The 25,467-nt window shown below is 40.8% G+C and overlaps 1 pseudogene; it reads right to left on the bottom strand.

Annotated features, from left to right (window-relative positions):
- Positions 1 to 12,264: 12,264 nt before the first annotated feature.
- LOC103652352 (uncharacterized) lies at positions 12,265 to 21,876 on the bottom strand (annotated as a pseudogene).
- Positions 21,877 to 25,467: the final 3,591 nt, after the last annotated feature.

The following is a 25,467-nucleotide window of genomic DNA, read 5'->3' as shown; positions in this document are numbered from 1 at the left end:
TCGGGACAAGGGATTTAATACAAGAACACATTGCCTTCAGAGTGTGGCCTCTTGCAGATAATTGGGAAATGCCGAAAGAAACTGTTAAAGAAACTGACGAAGGTGGGCTAATCAGGCTGAAATATACATTCAAGTATGGAGACAAGTTCGTTGAACCAGATGATGATTGGTTAAAGAGCATTGAGACTGTAAGTGATGAATTGCTTGGGGTATATTCGAAGGCCGAAGACACTGCATTGTCAGCGGCCTTCGGAGGCCGAAAAAGGAAAAGACTCAACCGGGTATTTGATGCAATCAGGTTCGTCTACCCCGATTATCGCTATCCAATACGAGGGCAAAAAAGAAAAGGCACAACTTCTGCGAAAGAAAAAGTTGCAGCTGCTCCTAGTGAGCCGACACCGAAGAGAAAAAGGGTAAAAGTTCTCACACATCGGCCACGCTATATTGAACCAGCCACGGTGCCTGAGTTCATCGGAGAGACCTCTTCGGCCACCGAGGCTGAAGAGCCAACCCTGCTGCCAGAAGTCGCAGAAATGGCCGAAGTGCCAGCAACAGAAAAGATAAAAGAACCAGAGACGGAAGAAGCGAAAGCATCAGCTGAGGGAGTGAAGATATCAGAGATTTTAAGTCCTTCAGAAGAAATTGAAGCATCAAAAATTAAGAAGGGGCCGACAGTGACCCCAAAAGGAAAAGAATGGTTAATGTGTTAGATGTTTTGGAAACAATTAAACTTCCAAGCACAACCCCAAAGAAGACTGCTGAAACTTCTGAAGCGCTTGCTGAAGTGTCCGTTGCTGAAGCTCCGAAGCAACAGACTGGAGTTGAAACCGGGCCTTCAGAACCAACCAAGGTAATACCTTCGGAAGCAAAAGAAGTAAAAATTGCAAAGGCAACCGAAGAAATGAAAGTGTCAGAGCCAGCTTCGGTCGAAGAAATTGATACCGCCGTCCCCGAAGCATCTTCCAAAATATATGACTATATCGTGCGACATGCTTCGGGGAAAAAGTTATCGGAAGAAGAAATTTTTGAAGCTAACCACTATGCCAAAGAATTGAAATATCCGAAGGGGCACTAGTGTTCAATGGGACGAACGAAGAAGATTTCCTATACTGCCTCCCAGACAACAAAGAATTATCCGTCTGTCGGGAGATGGCTAGAAGTATGGTGTTTCCGAAGCTCGAAGCTGGCTTATGTGCTATGACGAAAGAAGATCTCGCGGATAGTCTTGCGTATAATAGCCTAAAGGTATGGGAATTAGACGTTTGGAAATTTTATAATTCGTAACTCATTCTTTTATTCTTATACGAACTCTTTTTCATATAGGGTTTAATTCTAAGCAACGCATTGAGAGCACAAAAGAGTGCCGAAGACGAGAGCTACGAAATTGCGTTCAACAATCTACGATCAGAAGTTATTAAACTGAGGAACGAAGCTCTGGAAAAAGATAAAATTCTGCTTACATTGGTAGACAAGGTAAAAAAGGACGAAGCTGCTTCAAAGGTCCAGGCCGAAGCTCAAAAACGTGAAATTAAAGATCTTCAGAAACAGCTAGCTAGAGCTAAAGAAGAACGTATACTTGAAGAGACAAAACGAGAGCTTAGTGACCAATTGGCCAATCATTTGGAGATAAGTGTTAAGGAGCTTCGTGCATCCCAGAGAAAATGCTATGTTAAATCCATAGAGTGCGTCAAGAAAATAAAATCCAGCTTCGCCAGCGTTGGTGCATTCTCTAGCGAAGAGAATTTTTCAAGAGGCAATCCTGAAGGTCCAATGGAATGGATCAGTCACGAAGCAGAGGCCTTTGAGGAAATTCTGAACAGCCGCGGCGACATCTGCGCTTTTTCGGGTGCTAGAGGGATTGCTACTGTTTTGGAGAAGAAAGGCTGCGAGCATGTAAAATCCTTAGCGCAGTCCGAAGCTACTTTGTCTACTGAAGACATTAAAGACCCCTCACCCGAAGCAAGCATGGTCGGCGGGAAATTCTTCACTGATATCTGGTATAACGGCAGCCGAGAATTGGCGCAAGAAATTATTCAAAGGAGTGAAAAAGGCATCCACGATGCTAGAAAAGTAGCGGAAGCTGCCGAGAAAAGTACAGAGCCCGAAGGGCACATAGGTATCAATTAGTGGTTTTTATCATGCTGTAATTTTTAATTCCAGACTCTGTTCTCGGCTTGTAATAGTAATATAGCCGTATCTTTTCTTCCCTCAGAAGCTGCTGAGGCATCTCCGGGCCCCCACCCGAAGGGGGACGATGAAATTAGAAAAATGGCCGAAGCCATTATGGACAAGGTTGTCAACCAACTATTGAACGAAGCTGCAGAGATAGTGCTTAAAGAGGATTGAATGCCATTGTAGAAACATTTGAAACGTAAAAATGTGTAATATATTGTAACTTTAAATGTAATATACAATCTATTTATAGTTTAATTCTTTACGATGCATGAAACTTTGCATACATACCATTTTTTGAGCCTTCGGCGAAAAAACACCTTCCCTTCTTTTCATGCTTCGTGAAGGAAATCCTTTCTATATCATAAGAAATTGCTTACTTCTCTGATGAAAAATGTCCAAGCTTCGTGAAATATTCTTCGAAGCTGTAAAAAAGTTTTGTGTTGCGTTTCCGATGGGGCTACACTTCATCTCGATTTGTCTTGTGCCTTAACATGATTTTCTCTTTTCCAAAATATGTTTCGAAGGTCAACACTGTATCCCCTTGTTCCAGATGCATTATGCTGTATGATGCTTATGTTATGCAAAAATGATGTGATGATGTTATGTTATGCAAAATGATATTTGTGTCGCAGATACATATCCCTGTAATAAAGCACACACACTTTTTATATCAGCGCTGACTTTTCGCTGTAAGCCTCCCTTAGGAGCTTCTTCGCCTTTTACTTTCAGCGGAACCAGCGTTTATTTTTCGCTGTAAGCCTCCCTTAGGAGCTTCTTCGCCTTTTACTTTCAGCGGAATCAACGTTTATTTTTCGCTGTAAGCCTCTCTTAGGAGCTTCTTCGCCTTTTACTTTCAGCGGAATCAGCGTTTATTTTTCGCTGTATGTTTAGAAAACTTACACTGCGCTCCCTTAGGAACGACTTTTTACTGCTTCGAACAACTTGTACTGTGTCCGTTAGATCAAATTTTTGATAATACAAAGGTCCTTCAAATCAGTATAAGTTCGTATGCTTCGGCAACTCAAGCCTATGGAAAAAACATATTTTTATTATGGTAAAAGACGAAAGTATTACAAGGAATTGAAATCCAATTAAAGACATTTAAACTCTTCATAATTGTTCCTTATTAACAAAAGGGTAATAGCGAATGTAGAAAATGCAAAAGAACTGCTGTTGAGGTAGGATATTTTGTCAATAAATGTGCTTCGACTCTGGCACAGTGCTGTTGACTGTGCGAGCTTCGGACTCTTCTCTGAAATCCCTCTTAAGATGATTGTGCTGACTCCCTTCTGGTTGTTGTCCTTGCTGGATCGGCGGTGGCGGTGGAGGTTGCTGCCAAGATGCTTGGGGTTGGCTCGCCGAAGCAACAGAAGCTGCTGGGTGGTTGCCTACATATTCTGGAATATAAGGTGAGTGATACGAAGCAGTATGCATGACCTGCTTCGGCTGACTCTGTTGCGCTGCTGCTTCCGCTATTTCCTTCTGCTTCTGGATGGTGACATGGCACATCCTGGTAGTATGGCCCTTGTCTTCACCACAGAATAGGCAATATATTTTTCTTGGCTGGTCTCCAAACCTTCCCCCGAAGCCCCTGGCGCCTCTGCCCCTTGGCGCTGGCAGCCGAAAAGAACTCTGCTGTTGGGCCGAAGCTTGTGAAGGGTGTTGTGGCCTTTGCTGCTGACTCCCTCGATCATCAGTTTGAGCAGAGTTATGGATTGACCTATCATGCCTTGGGTGAAATCTTCCTCCGAAGCCCCTGGTCATTTCAGAGAACCTGAATGCTTCCTCCCTTCTTTGGCGGAAGTCATTGTCAGCTCGAATGTATTCGTCCATCTTCTGGAGCAGCTTCTCCAACGTTTGTGGTGGCTTCCTGGCAAAGTACTGCGCTGATGGTCTCGGCCGAAGCCCCTTAATCATGGCCTCAATGACAATTTCATTGGGCACTGTTGGCGTTTGTGCCCTCAGGCGCAGAAACCTCCGGACATACGCCTGAAGGTACTCTTCATGGTCCTGGGTACACTGGAAGAGAGCCTGAGCGGTGACTGGCTTCGTCTGAAACCCTTGGAAGCTAGTTATCAGCATATCCTTCAATTTCTGCCAAGAAGTGATTGTCCCTGGCCGAAGAGAAGAGTACCAAGTCTGAGCAACGCTCCTGACGGCCATGACAAAAGATTTTGCCATGACTGCCGTATTGCCACCATACGAAGATATGGTTGCTTCATAGCTCATTAGGAATTGCTTCGGGTCTGCGTGACCGTCATACATGGGGAGCTGGGGTGGCTTGTAAGACTGTGGCCATGGTGTAGCCTGCAATTCTGTTGAGAGAGGAGAAGCATCATCAAAAGCAAAGTTTCCATGATGGAAATCTTCATACCAGTCATCCTCATTGTGGAAGCCTTCCTGATGAAGCTCTCTGCGTGGAGGCCTTCGGCTTTGATCATCTTGAACAAGATGACGAACCTCTTCGGAAGCTTCGTCTATCTGTCTCTGAAGATCAGCTAGACGAGCCATCTTCTCCTTCTTGCGTTGCACCTGTTGCTGAAGGATCTCCAGGTTTTGGATCTCCTGATCCAGGTCATCCTCCGGAGGTGTTGGACTAACAGCCTTCCTCTTCTGGCTTCGGGCCTCTCTAAGAGAAAGGACATCCTGATTGGGATCCAGCGGCTGTAAAGTACCAGCCCCTGTCGCTGAAGCTTTTTTCGGTGGCATGACGAAGGTGAGGCTTGCCGAAAGTGTTCAAGACTCAAAAAATGGAAGTGAGTTCACCGGAGGTGGGCGCCAATGTTGGGGACTTGTTCTCAAATGCTATGAATCAAGAACAAGGCAACACAAAATGTTAAATGTTAATATCCTTCGTCCTTCGAAGCATTATTTCCCTAAGGATATAATGATTTTTGGACGAAGGTTATGAAGGACATACCTTCATCAGTATAAAATATAATAATGAAGAAGGAATCATATGAAACATAAAGATAACATAAACATTTGTGAATTATTGTCGACTCATTTCCATTTTATTATGATGGAAAGATACAAATGATATCAAATTATAAGTGTACCTTCAGCTCGTGAGAAGGTAAAAGCACAAGTGTGACGCAAAAGCCAATGCCAAATCAGCGTGAACAGTACGGGGATACTGTTCACCTATTTATAGGCATGGGTCGCAGCCCACGCAAAATTACATTAATGCCCCTTACATTTATCAATAACTCTATGATAATTCTTCGAGGTCTAATCTGGTTTTTCATCTTTAAGTCGGTTTCCTTTTCCGCCGCTATTCCGAAGCTCTTCTACATACAGCTTCGGCTCTGCGCCAACCTTCGTGTTCTTTGTGCTTCTTCGTACCGTGGCTCTGATCCGAGTCCGAAGATACCTGTCAATGTACTTTACTCCAGAAACATTGTTAAATCATGTTTTTGAGGACCTTCGGAAGCCGAAGGCCCCCAACACAAATTGTGAATTAGAATGTGTCCCGGTTGTTATTTCCGAGCTAAATGATTAACACTGCTACAAATGGGTAAAATCTGATTTATTTCCGAGCTAAATGATTAACACTGCTACAAATGGGTAAAATCCGATTTATGCTTATTTATTATTTAGCTTACATGTTGGAGTACTACTTGTGACACTACCATTGATCCACACGTGCATTGTAAATCTCACCCTGATCATTGCAGCATGTTTCCAAACCATTGATCCACACTTGCTCTGTCCTAGAGTATCAGTCCGTCCAAAGAAACTGACTTGGATGGCACCTAACCTTCCAAATGATCTTTCCTAAACGTGTACTGACCCATGGTCTACTTCTCTTTGTTGGTCGTTAGGAAGCTGCACAAGCGCAGCGGCCACCGGGAGGAGTCGTCGGTCGTCAAGGAGCTCCAAGGTGAGATAACCTACTTTTAGTTACCACTGCTTGTGTGTCTTTACCCCTAGGTTTTTCCAAATATCATTTTTATTTTAATTAATACGATTACTACAACTGTCTAACAATAGTAGTATTGTTGTTAATCTGAAACATTGAGCATAAGTGTCGGCATACCAAAGTTAACAATAGTAGTATTGTTGTTAATCTGAAACAATGAGCATTGCAGCATGTTTCCAAACCAAATTGTCCTACCACTTGCCTGTAAGTAGCTAATAAAAATCTATGCAATGTGAATACTTATGTTGTCTATAATAATCATGGGTCGTTGTGACTATTTCTTTTATATTGAATATTTGAATGACCTGTTCTACTATTACAGTTTGAACATGTCTTATTATGTCATGTCTATTACCAAATTGTAAAAGCAAATGAATTGTATTGAAGACAAATTAAAATTAAAATTCAAACTAATATATATGGACATGACAAACTTGTGTGTATTGGGGGTATTTATTAGGGTATGAAGTTTATATACACGCATGCTTCCGGTATATAGAGGTTGATGCTAAAATGATAGTTGAAAGGATTAGCTGGTAGTATGCTTTCTGTACGGTGCACTTGCACCTGCGCAACTTCATTCTTCTTCGCTTCTCTTAATTCTTCTTTCTACGTCTACAGTTCAACACAAAGCGAAACACCCTTAAGTGAGATTATTACTTGTTAGTTCGATATCTTTTTCCTACACTCCATTTGAATCATTGCTTCTAAGTCACCATCCAGAATTGTAATATTTGAATCATTGCTTCATTTGCTTGTCACATCCACCGTGATCTTGAATACAACTCCTTGACTTCCTGCAAAACACATTAATATGGCAAATCAGCAAACTGATCGTTAATATGAAAAAAGGAATCATTACCTGTACTGTGTGGCAAGAAACATAAACAAAGTTAAATACAATTGGACACATTATGTTACATTTTATGATTTAACTTTAAATATTATTATACGAAAAATCTTCAATTTGTTGCTAGGTTTCTTAAAGAACAAAGACGTAGATAGAGTCTAAACTTTCTACAAAATAGTTTCTTGTAATTTCATTATGATGTAAAAGAAATCTATTTGTTTGACAGAGGGACTTTGTCATTTAATCCTTTTAATGATGTTTTCTTTGCAATAATGCCATGATTGGTCCTACAAGATCAATGGCGGGATCAGGTAGAATAAACCAAAATAGGACAGTTCCAGGCATTCGTCCCTTTCCTCCGTAAGTATATAGTTCACTTGTCACATTTATATATGAATGAAGAACTTAAGCTAAAGTTTGTGTTTTATATAGTTTCGTGTTATTTGATGATATTCAAGATTTCAATAACTTACCACACGTAAAGAGTATCTTTGCGAGGGTAGTTGTTAAGTTCCCTAGGCGTCATGATAGTCAACACTTCATCCTACAGGATATCACAGTGAGTTACTTCAAGCTTTAAAATAGAGTCAATATAGTCATGTTGTTATAATAAAATTCTTTGACTCATATAACCTGTATTCCCATATATCTAGGGATCCAAAATGGAAGCAATTACAAGCCGCAATAATGTTCCACGTTTCGATGCCTTACTCACACAAGGATGCACATATACATTGTATAGAGTGGGATTCTGTCTAAATAGGGAGGAGATTCAATTTCGGAATATTGGACATGGGCTAGAGATCGGACTGATAACACATACTATTGTGGAGCCATTCATCAAGCCAATCCAATTTCCTCCATTTCCAAAGTATCTTATGCCATTCCATAAGGTGTATCAACAACCACATAAGTCGTTCGTAGGTAATGATCATTCCTTCCATATGGTTTATATATATATATATAGTACTAATGGCTGATGTATAAGTTATTCAAAGATAACTAATCACATGTGAATTGCTCAGACATTATTGGCATAGTTCTTCATTTAGAGCCATTAAAGCATATCGGTGGAAGGCCGTATAGAGAGGTTGTACTAATGGATTCCAGGTGACACTAATTTATAGCTACATTATTTTTTGAAAGTATTAAGTAATTGTTAGGTCTTATTCAGACAACATTAATGTTTTTATAGGTGGGATCTAATCGTCATGGGGGTATGGACTGACCTCTTGCAAAGAAATGCTCTACGATGGTCGTTAGCTAGAGTTGACAATAACATAATTATTGGAACTATGCTGCGTCGTAACAATAAACACAATAATTTCTCTTGTACCTAAAATCTTTCAACTTGAACTCAATTCTTATGCTTATTTATTATCCTAACAATAGGATGCTTGGAAACCTCGGATTACAACACCGTTCATTTCAACCCAGATCATCACACTACATACCACTTGAAGAGTGAGTGGTTCTTATAATATAGTTATAAACTATAGCTAAAATTAAAATGATAATAATTTAAAATAACCATCTTCTCACAAATTATGTTCTAAATTGCAGCTATTCGACGTTCGTTGATTCAAAATCCAAGGCGTCGTATCGTCGACAGATTTCTTGAGAACAGATAGGCACATCTCACAACTGTGATATCTGATTGAGACGTGTTCTAGCTTGTTATAGTAGATACTTTGTTATTTATGATTTAGATGAAACTTAGTAGTAATGATTTGTTCTCTATTTGTATTAGTCGCGTGTTTGGTCTCAATGGTGATCACTTTGTATAAAACTATGTGACCTTTCTATGAGCTAATAAATAAGTTCACCATCATTAGTCTTCATTCATCTTTCTTCATCACTGTTAGCATGGTTCTTGATCTATACAAGCCTATGTAATTTGCATTTAGTCCACTGTAATCCATGGACTGGTAATCACAAAACTATTGAAAACAATATCTGCTTACGAAAGATATGTGGAAAATGCGGTAGGAACGACATAATGATGATAGCATTTTTGAAAATTGAAAGAACAAAAAAATTGCTCACCGAAGAGGATCACTTCATTCTTCATCTCAAAACGCTCTAGACGATGCAACAATTTTGGAACAAAAAAAGGAACCTTGCAACAAAGCAACAATTGAGATAAGTGTTTCCTTCTTTAACTGAAGGCACTCAGATCATACGACACTCTTGGAAAAAATGGAACCTTTCAAAAAATAAACCAGCAAGCATCACCTCTTCCCTGTTTTTATGAAACTCGTCAGCACCTCTTCGAGGGGGAGGCAGAAGCAAGGTAACACTTAAACGACAGTAAACAATACACAAACCAGTTAAAAATATGAAAAATCACCCACTACAAGAGCTGTAGGCTGTAGCATGGTCATTAACACACAACTGACCTCATCTGAACATATCATGAGACAACATTAGTACAATTAACCGTGAAAAAATGCATAATATTAATGTTACATCGCCAAATGAAAGTTCACTCGGTAAGCTCTTAGACTTCAGCAAGATTTGCTGTTGAATCTTTGGAATGGTGGCATTCTCGAACAAGTAAATGGAAGAAACAGAGAAGGTTCCGGATGCATTGGTCATCAATCCTCATTGCCAAATCAAATGCCAAATACCAAATCCATTACATTGGTTACAATTGATTTTGCTGGTGCAGCAACACTGCCAGTTGCCCGACGCCCTGCATCTCGGCTAACATTTGTGTTAGCTTTGAGGTCATACAGCCGGTTAAAGCCTCCTAACTAGTTCGATGCGCCTGTGCTCTTCAAGCCAAGTGACTTCGAAGGCAAGGAAGCCATAAATCCACCTGAGTTGCTTGGAGCGAAACTCTCGTCCAGCTGCTGCCGGTGCACTGCATCAATAGGCTTTACTCCAACTATCAGACTGCTGCTTAGTTGGATAACATTTTTCTGAAGGGCCTTTCGAGCATCATAAGAACGCTTTGGGACCACATACACGATGGTGAAAGTTGTTAGTTTCAAGACTATCACATAGCAATGTAGAAACATTAACTATGGTGCATGTAAACATCAGAAGTGACAAAATTGTCAAATAAATAGAGATAATAACATCTCAGAATTAAGAGATCCATAAACAACAGTAGGAACAATACACCTAGAAAGGTAGAGTTGATAGTGACCATATAGGTTTTTAACCTGAAAAATGCGTACAGGAAACTGACACTGCCAACAAAAGAACTACTTGAATACCTGGTGACAACAAGAGCTCTGAAGAGTTGCTATTTGGATAAGCATAATAACTTGGATGTGCCAAGGGAATTCAGAGAGCACATCACATTTCTATTTATTTTCCAGTATCTTTCGAGGATATTTGTAAACCCATCGTCAATAGACACATAACATTCCACCAATTTATGAATTTATTTTATGAATTCGGAGACTTCATAAGTAAAAATAAGTTCCCTGTGTGTGATGGTACCTTGATCATGTTACGCTGAAAACCTATACAGGACTAAGTTACCTATATGCTTCATGTTCAAGGGATAATGAAAACCATATACTGTGGTATTTACACATGAGGATAGAACTTGGTGTCGGTACTGTGCAACTAAAAAATGACACTATATTAAAACAGTACAAGAATATTACTCAACCTAATGGGGGAGACCAAATGAGTTTACGTAGTTGTTTCAGTTCACTGGCAACTAATCTCGCTGGTTAGCTACAGAGCAGCCTAAGCTAATATGACTACTTTGTGAAACATAGTTGAGGACTGGTAATCACAAAACTATTGAAATCAGAAGCATCAGGATGGGCAGAAAATAAAGATACTCGACACTTACAGATGTTTAATTCTTGTTAAGTTGGCAAAAGAGTTAGGTATGGGCCTGATATGTTGTTATCTTTTATTTGTAATCTGTTAAAGTTCATCAGGTAACCAATCTCATCAGGCAAAGATCCAGATAACTGGTTGCCATTCAAAGTTCTGCAAGATTGTGGATGTGGCAATCATCATTGTATGTAAAGAAACAGTACATAAATCTCTTGAAAATAACAATTTATACAAGTTAGTAAAATATGCTAATGCAATAGTTATTCTTAGAAAAGAGAGAAAGAAACAATTGCAAGATCATAGTATGAGAGGTGATTTGACTTACTGCAAACTGTTCTGTTGAAACAGAAATAGGTTGTCCCTCAACTCCGTTCTCTCTTACATGTCTATAAATTGCAACAAGTCTAGCTTCATACGTTCTTCCAGTTTCACCTGTACAAAAAGTTGGTTCGGTTAAAGGATGACATTAAATTCAATTATTCAATGCATAGAAGGGCACAAAAATTGGGTAAACATTCATATAGGTTGCTTGTTCACTGGGGGTGCGAGCTTAATCAGCCACCATGGATGGTAAGGGCAAGCCTTCTCTCTTTGTGTTCCCACTTTGTTACTTATATACATCCTTGCTTCATTACACACTTCTACTCGACCAGTTTGCTCCATTTCTGTTATTTTCTGTTTCCATAAGCCAACTCATGAGTCATGACCCTATTGAAGCATTCCACAAGATCGTGGGCCTTTTGATCTTTTGAATTTAACAAACGAACTGCACTGTTCACCAAGGAATCATCTGGACTAAGGCCCAGAGCTCATAGAGGAAGCAAAGAAGGCTGCCAGACATGTTCATTCATTGGCTGTCTGATGTGCCTCCTTTGGCATTACAAATGAAGGCAAATAAGAAAATGTTCTGGTTCAAACTTCATACACCATGAAGTGCATGAATGCGCTATATTTTTCAGCCATAAGAGAAGAACATCCTATAGTAAAAAAATATTTCAACAAATTAAATATAAATATACATAACAAGTACATGACTAGAGCCAAGCAGTTTTATCGATCCACTATGAAACATCACAAGAACATTAGTACCCCTTCCATTCCAAATTACAAGGTGTTCCAAAGTCCGGTTTGGAAACTCCACGGCCTCACTTTTTCTGTTACGGTAGAATCTGGTGTCCAATGTCTTTTATCCACGGTGGAAGAAGCTGTTTATCTTGATTTCCCCATGTGCTGTCCAATATCGTCATATCCTTTTTAAAATATATACCTTATAGATTATATAAGTTCGATTATGATTGGAGACTAAGAAATAAAATATCACTCTGACATCATAAATAAGCTAGCATTGGTTGGCTTATTTCAGCTTATTTGTGATGTTAAAGTGATATTTTACTATGTATATCTAAGTATAGTAAAGGTTGTGTATCTAAAAAAGCCAAGATGTCTTATAAGTTCGAATGGAGTACATTACAATTAAGATCAAGCATATTGTACAAGACAGATTTTAGGAACCGACAAAACTCAATCATTCTAGAATGATAAAAATTATAAATAATATACAAACTAACGACTTAATGAAAATGAATACCAAATGTTGCCAAGGTACTAGCACTTCTTTCCACTTCCTGTAAACATTTATAATTTTATATCAATTAGTTAGTTTATGAGCAATAAGCCATTAGGCATCAGCATATAAGCTAACAATTGAACAAGTGGACATGCAAACCTGAACCATCATCTGGCGAGACCGTCGGAGGCTCTCAGTGATACTTTCAGCAACAGATGTCATTCCAGCCTTTGTCCTGAATCATTTAATGATCACATTATATGACAAAACTAGATGTTGCTTAAATTACAAATGTAGAAGGGTGGTTCATTTATTATTGTGATACAAGAGAACTTATCTAAACATGAATGCAAAAGGATGGCCTTTTAGTTAATGAAATACTGAAATGAGTTAACACAACAGCTCTTATTTGTTATTCCACAATTCTTAGTGTATAATATAGGAAACTAGAATTCACAAATGACAACCCACATTATCAGTTTTTTAAATTTCAGGTAACCTGAATTTGATGAAACCAGATGGATGGGATACACATGTAACTGATTAAATTATAAAAGCTCCTTAAATATCCCATATATATTGTCTTAAGAGAAAAAGACCTCATTGAAATCAACTTACTAGAGATTACGCCTACGGATGGTAGACTCTTCACCACCGCCTAGAAGAAGTGCCCTCTAGAGAAAAGTCAATTAGAAACCGATAGCCAAGTTATAATGGCACCTGCGATGCTCTAAAAACGTGGTAGGGTGCCTACAGGTCATTTTCTTGCTAATTTTGCCAGGGAAATTGCAAAAAACTAAAGCAGCATTAGTTTCAATGGTGCTTTTGAACTTAAATGAGTACATAAAAAACCTCTGAGAAGACATACTGCATATAAAGAATATGTCCTTAAAATTTAACATGAATTCTTAATCTTTCACATTGCATTGGTGATTGGTGACACTCTAGGGGCCTGTTTGGTTGCTACCCTGCCAGGCAGCTCGCCGGCCAGGCAACCATCCTAGCCCCAGGCGACCAAAATCAGACGCCTGGGATGGATTCCTGGGCCAGGCAACTCCATCCAGAAGCCATCCAAATAAGCCCTAGAAGCATGTACCACTCAGACAGCTCATTGCTGGGGACTTGTTCTCAAATGCTATGAGTTAAGAACAAGGCAACACAGAAAATGTTAATCGATAAAGTCCTTCGTCCTACGAAGCATTATTTCCCTTAGGACATAATGATTTTCAGACGAAGGTTATGAAGGACGTACCTTCATAAACACAACATACGATGATGAAGAATGAATCATAAGGAACATAGACAATTATATATTATTATCAACTTATTTTTGCATTACTATTATTATGAAGAAACAGGAATAACATCAAATTACAAATGTACCTTCAGCTTGGAAGGAGATGAAAATACAGGTGTGACGCAAGAACAAATGCCAAGTCAGCGTGAACAGTACGGGGGTACTGTTCACCTATTTATAGGCACGGGACACAGTCCATATAAAATTACATTCATGCCCTTTACATTTGGTAGTAATTCTATAGTAATCCACCGAGGTCTGAACAACCTTTTCATCTTTAAGTCGGTTTCTTTTTCTGCTACCACGCCGAAGCTTTCCCGCTCACATCTTCGGCGTTGTATCAACCTTCGTGTTACTTTGGGCTTCTCCTACTGCGATATCGACTCGAGTCCGAAGATACCTGTTTACACATTATACTCCAGAAACACTATTAAATCTTGTTTTTGAGGACCTTCGGAAGCCGAAGGCCCCCAACAGTAGCCCCTCGCAATATTAATTTGTTAAAATAATAAATTTAGATTGCGACATGGACAAAGGCTTTAAGCCGAAGGTCCGAAAAAACACCTTCCCTTTGCTAGAATAGCAACATTCACTGACAGGCGGGGTCTTTCAATTTTTAACGCACTGGGCGTATAAATAAGAGCATACCGCGAGCTCATTTGGCACGCTCTCTTGCCATCTGCTCTCGCTCACTCAATTTTTAGCTCTTGCGCACCAAGATTTGCTTAGCTTTTTAAGTTTTTAAGCTTCGGCGCTGAAAACAGTTTTTTAGTGTTTGCGAAGATGTCTGAAGATAAGAAGGCTGCTCCCGAGATGAAGCTGAGTCTCTCTGAAGAAAAGAACTTGGGGTTTCTTATAGCAATGTCGAAGACCAACACAGAAAAAATCACCAAAGAGATTTTAGAAGGTTTGTCTGAAGATACTGATGACAGCGACAGTTATGATGTGGATAGTGGTGGTGAAGACTCCGAAGATCGCCCCTGGCGACCAAGCCATTCAGTTTTTGGCAAATCAGGTATCAAAGAAAATCATCTTGTCAACATGAGGGGAAGATACTTCCGGGATTTATCCATTGTGAGGGTCGACGAAGGAGAGAAAACTTGCCCGACCCCTGAGGAAAATGAAGTCGTAGTGTTCCGAAGCTTTTTGAAATCTGGACTACGATTTCCCCTGAGCAGCTTTGTCGTAGAAGTGCTGAAAATGTTTGAAGTCTACCTTCATCAACTTACCCCTGAAGCAATTATAAGGCTGAATATCTTCGTGTGGGCCGTGAGAAGCCAAGGTCTGGAGCCTGATGCGAAAAGTTTCTGCAACATACACGAATTATCATACGAGACAAAACCCTGGGGTAAGGAACAGTATCACAATAATTTTGGCTGCTACAGTTTCATTTCTCGATCTGGGTCAAGCTGTCCCGTGCCAACATTTCGGAAGAGATGGCCCGACGACTGGATGACAGAATGGTTTTATGTGAAGAATGACCTGAAAGCATGGGAAGATATTAAAGGTATAATTATGCGCCCTATTTGGCAAAGTTTCGGCCTGCGAAGGCCGAAGGTTGAGATGAATGAAGCTGCCGAAGAATGCCAGAGAGCCTTCGGAGTTATCTGTTCTTTTATTGGAACGAGAGATTTGGTCCAAGAGCATATTGCCTTCAGAGTATGGCCACTCGCGGAAAAATGGGAAATGCCGCAAGAGACCATAAAGGAGGCTGACGAAGGTGGGCTTATCAGGCTGAAGTATACTTTCAAGTTCGGAGATAAATTCGTTGAGCCAGATGATGACTGGCTAAAAAGCATTGAAAATTTAAGTGATGAACTACTTGGGGCTTACTCGAAGGCCGAAGATACTGCATTGTCAGCAGCCTTCGGAGGCCGGAAAAAGAAGAGACTGAACCGAGTGTTTGACGCAATCAGGTTCGTCTACCCTGACTATCGTTATCCCATTCGAGGGCAGAAAAGAAAAGGCACAACCTCTGCGAAAGAAGAAGCTGCAACTGCTCCTAGTGAGCCAGCACCGAAAAGAAAAAGGATAAAGGTCCTCACACATCGGCCACGCTATATTGAACCAGCCTCGGTGCCTGAGTTCACCGGAGATACCTCTTCGGCCACCGAAGCTGAAAAGCCAACCTTGCTGCCAAAAGTCATAGAAATGGCCGAAATGCCAACAAGAACAGAATTGGAAGAACCAAAGATTTTGTTATCAGAAACCAAAGAGATGGCCGAAGCGCCATCGTCAGAAAAAATGGAAGAAGCAAAAGGATCAGCTGAAGGATCAAAAATATCAGAAGTTTTAAGTCCTTCAGCAAATGTTGAGACAACAAAAATCCAAAAGGGGCAAACGGTGACTCCGAAAAGAAAGAGAATGGTCAATGTGTTAGATGTTCCGGAAACAATTAAATCCTCAAGCACAACTCCGAAGAAGACTGTTTCAACTTCCGAAGCGAAAACTGAAATTTCTGATACTAAGGCTCCAGAGCCGGAAACTGAAGCTGAAGCTGGGCCCTCAGAGGCCACGAAGGTAAAATCCTTGGAAACCGAGGAAGAAAAAATAACGGAGCCAATCTTTGAAGAAATCAGCGCTGTTGCCCCCGAAGCATCCCCCAAAGTTCTTGATTATATTGTTCATCATGCTTCAGGGAAAAAATTATCAGAAAAAGAAAAGCAAGAGGCCCAGCTTTATGCCCAAAAACTGAAGTATCCAAAGGGGGCGTTAATATTCAACGGCAGTGGAGAAGAAGACTTTTTGTATTGTCTCCCTGACAGCAAGGAGATTTCTGTCTGTCGGGAGATGAGCAAGAGCTTCGGATTCCCAACACTAGAAGACGGGCTCTCAGTGTTGTCGAAAAACAAACTGGCCGACAGCCTGGCATATAATAGCTTAAAGGTGCAAAAATTGAGATCTTTATATTTTTTCTTGAGACCAAAATTTTTCGTTTGCTTAAATCTATTGACGCACACACACTTTTCTTTGCAGGGCCTTATACTTAGCAATGCCCTCAGGGCCCAAAAAGATGCCGAAGACGAAGGGTGCGCTATTGCCCTGAGCAACCTTCGTTCCGAAGTAATTGAACTGAGGAACGAAGGTCTCGAAAAAGATAAAATATTACATTCATTGATAAATAGAATAAAAGAAGACGAAGCTACTTTTAAGGGTCAAGCTGAGGCTCAGAAGCGTGAAATTGAAGATCTTCGAAAACAGCTGGCCAGAGCCAAAGAGGAACGTATACTTGAAGAAACGAAGCGAGAACTTAGCGACCAATGGGCAAATCATTTAGAGGGAACTGTTGAAGAGCTTCGTTCGTCTAAGAAAAAATGCTATAACAAATCTATGGAGTGTGTCAAGAAGTTGAAAGCTAGCTTCGCCAGCGTCGGCGCATTCTCGAGCGAAGAAAACTTTACAAGAGGCAACCCCGAAGGTCCCATCGAATGGATCAATCACGAAACTGAGGCCTTCGAGGAAATTTTAAATAGCCGCAGAGACATATGTGCTTTCTCGGGTGCTAGGGGAATTGCCACCATTTTGGAGAAAAAGGGCTGCGAGCATGTAAAGATTTTAGCGCAATCCGAAGCTGTCTTGTCCTTCGAAGATGCGAGAGATTCTTCAGCCGAAGCTAGCATGGTTGGTGGAAAATTTTTCACCGATGTCTGGGATAATGGTGGCCGAGAAATGGCCCGAGAAATTATCCAAAAAAGTGAAAAGGGCATTCACGATGCTAGAGAAGTAGCTGAGGCTGCTGAAAAAAGCGCAGAACCCGAAGGGCAAATAGGTATTAACTAATGGTTTTTATTGTGTTGTAATTTTTGGCTTTAAACTTCGTTCACAATTTGTAATAGCAATGTAGCCGTGTCCTGTCCTCCTTCAGATCTTACTAAAGCATCTCCGGGCCCTCACCCGAAAGGAGATGACGAAATTAAAAAGATGGCTGAAGCTATCATGGATGAAGTTGTTAATCGGCTCCTGAACGAAGCTGCGGAAGTTGTTCTGAGAGAAGATTAAATACTATTGTAAAAACTTCTGAAATGTAACATGTGTAACATCTTGTAGCCCTGAATGTAATATACCTGTTTTTATTGTTCAATTCTTTACGATGCATGAAATTTTGATACGTACCGTTTTTGAGTCTTTGACGAAAAAACACCTTCCCTTCTTTTCATGCTTCGTGAAGAAGAATTTTTATTTATCACAACTATATCCGTAGTGTTCTGATGAATAATATCCAAGATTCGTGAAGGTATTTTCCGAAGCTACACTTCCGAAGATCAATAGTGTATCTCCTTACGACTTAGCATGATTTTCTCCTTTTTCAAAACATTCTTCTGAAGATCGATATTGTGTCCCCTTCTTGTGCCATATGCAGCATGATGTATGATGCTTATGCTATGCGAAATGATGTGATGATGTTTATGCTATGTAAGATGGTATTTATTCCGAAGACACGCGCACATCCCTGCGATAAAACACATAATCTATTTGAATCAGCGTCGACTTTTTGCTATAAGCCTCCCTTAGGAGCTTCTTCGCCTTTTACTTCAGCGGAATCAGCGTTTATTTTTCGCTGTAAGCCTCCCTTAGGAGCTTCTTCGCCTTTTACTTTCAGCGGTATTCGCGTTGACTTTTCACGCTTCGCCTTTTACTTTAGGCGGTATCAGCGTTGACTTTTCGCTGTAAGCTCTGCATTCCCTTTGGAACGACTTTGGAGCAGAAAACTTACACTGCGCTCCCTTTGGAACGACTTTTTGTGACTTCAGTAAACTTACTCTGCGTTCCTTAGAACGACTTTTTGTTGCTTCGAAGAATTTTTGATAATTCGAAGGTCCTCCTTGTTATCGCAAATCTTTAAGCTTCAACAACTTAAGCCTGTGGAGAAAATATATTTTCCTTGTGGCAAACAACGAAACTATTATACGAGATCTAAAAAATGTCCTTTATTACACAGAAAATAAAACTGAATGAAAAAGACTGCTATCAAGGTAGGATATTTATCAATAGATGTGCTTCGATTCTGGCACAGTGCTGTTGACTGTGCGAGCTTCGGACTGTTCTCTGAAGTCCCTTTGGTGTGGAGCATATTGGCTCCCTTCTGGCTGTTGGCCTTGTTGCAGCGGTGGCGGAGGCGGAGGCTGTTGCCAGGAAGCTTGAGGTTGACTCGCCGAAGCAACAAAAACTGCAGGGTAATTGCCTACATATTCTGGGATGTAAGGCGAATGATACGAAGCAGTGTGCATGATCTGCTTCGGTTGAGCCTGTTGTGCTGCAGCTTCGGCTATTTCCTTTTGTTTCTGGATGGTAACATGGCACATCCTGGTGGTATGGCCTTTGTTCTCACCACAAAACAAGCGAAAAATTCTTCTTGGTTGATCTCCAAATCTTCCGCCGAAGCCCCTGGCGCCTCTGCCTCTTGGAGCTGGTGGTCGGAAGGAGCCTTGCTGTTGCCCCGAAGCCTGTGAGGAGCACTGTGGCCTTTGCTGCTGGCTCCCACTATCATCATTTTGAGTAGAGTTGTGAATTGACCTAACGTGCCTCGGATAGAACCTCCCTCCGAAGCCCCTGGTCATTTCAGAAAACCTGAAAGCCTCCTCCCTTCTTTGACGAAAATCATTATCGGCCCGAATATACTCGTCCATCTTCTGGAGCAGCTTCTCCAAAGTTTGAGGAGGCTTCCTAGCAAAGTACTAAGCTGAAGGTCCTGGCCGAAGCCCCTTGATCATGGCCTCAATGACAATTTCATTGGGCACTGTTGGTGCCTGTGCCCTCAAACGCAAGAACCTCCAGACGTACGCCTGAAGGTATTCTTCGTGGTCCTGGGTGCACTGGAATAGAGCTTGAGCAGTGACCGGCTTCGTCTGAAACCCTTGGAAGCTGGTTAACAACAAGTCCTTCAGCTTTTGCCATGAAGTGATCGTTCCTGATTGAAGGGAAGAATACCAGGTTTGAGCAACACTCCTGACAGCCATAACAAAAGATTTGGCCATGACTAGGGGTGGGCGTTCGGGTTACCCGAAAATTTCGGGTCGGGTATTTCGGGTTTTTAAAATTCCGGGTTTTGAGAATTGATACCCGAAATTACAACGGGTTTTGCAATACCCGAAAATTCGGGTACCCGAAATTTCGGGTTCGGGTTCGGGTATTCCCGAACTACCCAAACTATTATGTCGGCTTCATAAAAACACATACACCCTATTAAATTAGTATAAAAATATAGTTTGAATGATGATATACATGGACATATAAAACACAAGCAATCTACAATCACAAGTTATGCACACTTACACATAATTATAGATGCACAAATTAATAATTAAGCATGACATGAGGACATGACACATGAAAGTTCGGGTAATTCGGGTATTTCGGGTACCCGATTGTGATACCCGAATTACCCGAAATAAATTCGGGTTTTGCAAGTTGCTACCCGAAATTCCCGAACAAAATTCGGGTTTCGGGTATTTCGGGTTCGGGTTCGGGTATTTCGGGTTCGGGTTTCGGGTTACGGGTTTTTTGCCCAGCCCTAATTGCCACCATACGAAGATACTGTTGCTTCGTAGCTCATCAAAAACTGCTTTGGGTCTGAGTGGCCATCGAATATGGGAAGCTGAGGCGGCTTGTAGGACGGAGGCCAAGGTGTAGCCTGCAGCTCAGTGGATAGAGGAGAAGCATCATCAAAAACAAAATTCCCATGATGGAAATTGTCATACCAGTCATCTTCGTTGAGGAAACCCTCCTGATGAAGGTCTTGGTGCTGAGGCCTTCGGTGCTGCTCATCCTGAGTAAGATGACGAACTTCTTCAGAAGCTTTGTCTATCTGCCTTTGCAGTTCAGCTAGCCTGGCCATCTTTTCCTTCTTCCTCTGCACCTGTTGATGAAGCATCTCCATGTCTCTGATTTCTTGGTCTATCTCATCCTCTGGCGGTGTCGGGCTAACAGCCTTCCTTTTCTGGCTTCGGGCCTCCCGAAGGGAGACAGTCTCCTGATTGTGGTCCAGCGGTTGCAGAGCTGCAGCCCCAGTTGCTGAAGCTTTCTTCGACGCCATAGCGAAGGTTTATGATCGCCGAAGGTGTTCGAAAACTCAAAGAGTGGAAGTGAGTTCACCGGAGGTGGGCGCCAATGTTGGGGACTTGTTCTCAAATGCTATGAGTTAAGAACAAGGCAACACAGAAAATGTTAATCGATAAAGTCCTTCGTCCTACGAAGCATTATTTCCCTTAGGACATAATGATTTTCAGACGAAGGTTATGAAGGACGTACCTTCATAAACACAGCATACGATGATGAAGAATGAATCATAAGGAACATAGACAATTATATATTATTATCAACTTATTTTTGCATTACTATTATTATGAAGAAACAGGAATAACATCAAATTACAAATGTACCTTCAGCTTGGAAGGAGATGAAAATACAGGTGTGACGCAAGAACAAATGCCAAGTCAGCGTGAACAGTACGGGGGTACTGTTCACCTATTTATAGGCACGGGACACAGCCCATATAAAATTACATTCATGCCCTTTACATTTGGTAGTAATTCTATAGTAATCCACCGAGGTCTGAACAGCATTTTCATCTTTAAGTCGGTTTCTTTTTCTGCTACCACGCCGAAGCTTTCCCGCTCACATCTTCGGCGTTGTATCAACCTTCGTGTTACTTTGGGCTTCTCCTACTGCGATATCGACTCGAGTCCGAAGATACCTGTTTACACATTATACTCTAGAAACACTATTAAATCTTGTTTTTGAGGACCTTCGGAAGCCGAAGGCCCCCAACACTCATCACTTGGATCAATATCATCAAAGTTCAGGCATAATCACGTACCTCCTCTTCAGCAGCTTATCTAATGTTGTCTTTTGCTTCTAAGTTAGCATTCCTCAGGCTAATACGAAGCCTGCAAAAATGTTCAAGGTTTATATAAAAAAGTAGGCTAAAAAGGATAACAAAAGTAAACAAACTCCAAGTCTCTAAGAATATCTTACTTCTTGTATTGTTCATCCCATGACTTCAAGGTTGCTTGACCAGACTGCACCTCATCAAAAGTGGGAAGCTGCTGTGCTAGAAGATCAAGCTGGAACTGTAGTGACTTTAGCAACTGTAGAGCATCCTGTGCAGAACCATTCAACCTTGGAAGAGAATTTGCTTCCTCTATCCCTTTCCCTGTTTTTCCACATGATTCAATTGCAGTAATGTTCTCATCAAGCTGTGAAACTGCTTGGCCCCATTCTTTCTTAAGATTTTCAACAGCTTGTGTGATTCCATCCATCCTAATATCTTAATGAATCAAAATTAGCAGATTTAACATGCTGGCATGTGAAAAAAGGACAACTAAAAACTTGTAACATAAACATAATTTAGTCTTGATACATGAATAAGTGCACTCCTGAAAAACTAAGTTCCTTCTGGAGGAACAAAAAATCCTCATGGAGGAGGATTTCCTTAGCAGTGCATAAACGAATATCCATGGCATGTGGAGTACATTTCGGGTTGATGTAAAACATCCATATTCCTTACAATGAAAGAAGTAATTATAACGCAACTACACAACATGTACCACCATCCTAAGCATTCCCTTGTTGGAGACATCCTAAAAGATTACATTCTCTATATTTCTTTCCTCTTCAACAACATTCTCTAAAGCATGTCTTTTATACACAAATACCTATATTAGAGACATTTTTAATTTGTCCTGTAAATTTAGAAGACCGTTTAAAGGACGATGCTGGAGGGAGTAGAGGATGACCTCATCCTCTAAATTTAGGGTATAGGACCCTTTAGAGGTCCGTGTTGGAGTTAGTCTTATATGTTGACTTTGATTCTCATTGATTGTCTACCATTTAACTGAACGTACCAATTTGCTCATTAGGACTTTCCCTATCTCTAAGAATCAATGTTATCTAATTAGATTAGAAATTGAGCGTATCTTATCCTTTGGTGAAGTATGATAAGGTGATTCATCCTCTCATATAGGTTTTGTGGCTGCCTGAAATACGTAGATGGATCCGCTCCAAACTAATGATGTTCGTTCTCCATTAAAAGAACTGTCCAACATCACTGTTGAAGGTATATCTAATAATAATATAAGATGACTTATTTGACATTTCAATAAGGTTTTAAAAAATAAAACCTATAATGGTTTAGTAGGATGTGCGGATGTAAGGCAATGTAAACGGGAAAGGGAAAGAGCACGATATGCGGCGATGAGTGATGAAACAAAAAATGAATTGAAGAAACGTCGTGCATCACGCAACAAAGAAAATGTTGTACACCATGAGTATTCAAAAGTGTTAGATCCAAAGGAACGTAAGAGAATCCGAGAAAGAGCTCGATGTGCAACTCAAACTAAGGAACAAAGGACGTTGCGTAATATGAAACCATATCAAAAGAGTGCAAGGGAAAACTATAGAATAAGACAACAAGTTATGCTAAGTCAGGACTCAATCGCCATTGAGAACCCTAATTTTACCCCGGAGCTTGTGTGGAGTTCAATAGATGCTCAAGCACCTACTGGGTCTCTATTTAGCTCCGAGCTCATGGCTATTCCTGAATTGATCCCAACACCATTTGTTCCTACTCCATCGGTGACTGAGGATGTTGAGACAAAGAAACTGACAAAGTCTCCTAGACGACAAAGACATCTGTGTACAGTCCCTGCCACAAATAGTGACAAAATGACCAAAGGAGTAGACGTTGGGAAGCAGCACCAGACATCTTCGACTATTACCACCAATGGTAATTACAAGCTCATTCCATCATTAGTTCCCTAATTATTCTTAGTGGTTAATATGATTAAGGTGTGCTCTTTACAGAGGATGCTGATGAGGCTGTACTTTTTAAAGAAGATGATGATGACGAAGAAGGATACCTATTCATTGGGCAAGGTACTTATGTCATGTTTTTAATATAGGATATATGATTTAAAAGTTTCTAAAGTTGTATGTCTTATCCCTTGTTCTTTCAAAACAAATTTAGATGGTGAATCTGGTGAGGATATTGAGATTGATGAAACCCAAGATGCCTTTACTGTCAACCCTTACGTACCTGACTTGTACGACAAGGTGTATAGTAACATACCTGAAGAAACACATTTGCTGAGCACTGTTGCTGATTGTGATTACTGCAAAGCGAAGAAGTTTCAGTATGAACCACCTGGATTTTGTTGTCGTAATGGACAGATTAATTTAGCCGCATTCGAGACACCGCTCTATCTCAGGAGGCTGTGGGAGTCTGCAGATGCTGATGCGAGGCACTTTCGTGATAACATTCGATTTTTAACGACCATTTCTCGTTCACTTCTCTGTACTGCTGCCTTGACAGTATGACTACAAACATGGATTGTGGTATCTACACGTTTCATGCACATGGCATGATGTACCACAACGTAAGGTCGTTCGGTCGGGAAGCTGGGGCGGAACATAAACACCTTGAACTCTACTTCTACGATGATGATCCCAGCCTCGAGCATAGATATCGTAAATGTCGTCAACAACAATTTGAGAAAGACAAGGCAGTTATTAAACATTTGGTTGAAATACTTAAGGGAAATCCATACTCTAAGCACCTTAGGAGTATGGGGCACGTTGATAACATTGAAGACTACCACATCGCCTTGAACCTTGACCAAACGCTGAACCAGAAGTTATATAATTCACCCATTACTTCGGAGGTAGATGCAATTTGGATTGAGGGGAGTGAACGCCGAGGTCAATTCAGTAATAGTGTTATGCTACATGGGAAGGATAGGTCAAGCTACGGCATCCGTTCATATCATGGATGCTATGATGCACTATCATATCCATTGTTCTTCCCTAAAGGTGAACTTGGATGGCATGCCAATATTCCTAAGTCCAATGTTTCCATGGACGAAGTAGACGCGTACCGCGATCAACATAGGAGAAGTGATGCAAACAATGATGATACAGGTTATTTATTTATTTGTGATTCTTATATAATCCTTTGTTAAATATGTTTTTAGCAACACTAATTAATAAACCTTGCGGTTGCAGAACGACCTAGCCATCTATGCGTGCCTGTACGTGACTATTACTGCTACAGATTCCAAATTTGTCCAAGTATATTCAATCCAATACTTCATGGGAAGCGACTTTTCCAATAGTTCGCGGTTGACATCTACATCAAGATTGAGAGCTCTTGTTTGGATTTCATACGTAAAAACCAAGACAGATTAAGGGCGGATCTATACAAGGGTTTGGTAGATAGCTTGCATGAAGGCGAGAACAGAGCAGACAAAATTGGAAAGCGAACCGTGCTGTCTACATCATTTATCGGTGGTCCTCGTGACATGAGACGTCGGTATATGGATGCTATGGCCCTTGTGCGGAAGTTTGGGAAGCCAGACATATTCCTCACTATGACGTGCAACCCCAAATGGGATGAAATAACCAGAGAGCTTCTCCCTATGTAGTCACCACAGGATCGTCCGGACCTTGTTGTTCGCATATTTCGTGCAAAACTAGAGGAACTGAAGAAGAGATTGACTAAGCATCATATTCTTGGAAAAATCCGGGCTTATGTCTATGTCGTGGAGTTCCAGAAGCGAGTTTTGCCTCATGTCCATTTCCTACTCATCATGCAGAGAAAGTACAAGCTAACTTGTCCCGATCAGTATGATCACCTTATCTCTGCTGAGATCCCTGACAAGAAGAAGTACCCTGAACTATACAAGATGGTTATCAAGCATATGATGCATGGACCGTGCGGGTTGCTAAATCCTAAATGCCCATGCACTAAGGGTCGTGCTTCATGCAAAAACCATTATCCTAGAGCTTTTAGCAATGCAACGTCTCAAGGAAAGGATTCATATCCTATTTATAGGCGTCGTGATGATGGGCGTAAG

Source organism: Zea mays, chromosome 3 (assembly GCF_902167145.1).
Source record: "Zea mays cultivar B73 chromosome 3, Zm-B73-REFERENCE-NAM-5.0, whole genome shotgun sequence".
Taxonomy (NCBI): domain Eukaryota; kingdom Viridiplantae; phylum Streptophyta; class Magnoliopsida; order Poales; family Poaceae; genus Zea; species Zea mays.
The sequence above is the reverse complement of the archived record's forward strand: the minus strand, read 5'-3'. Positions and strand labels throughout refer to the sequence as shown.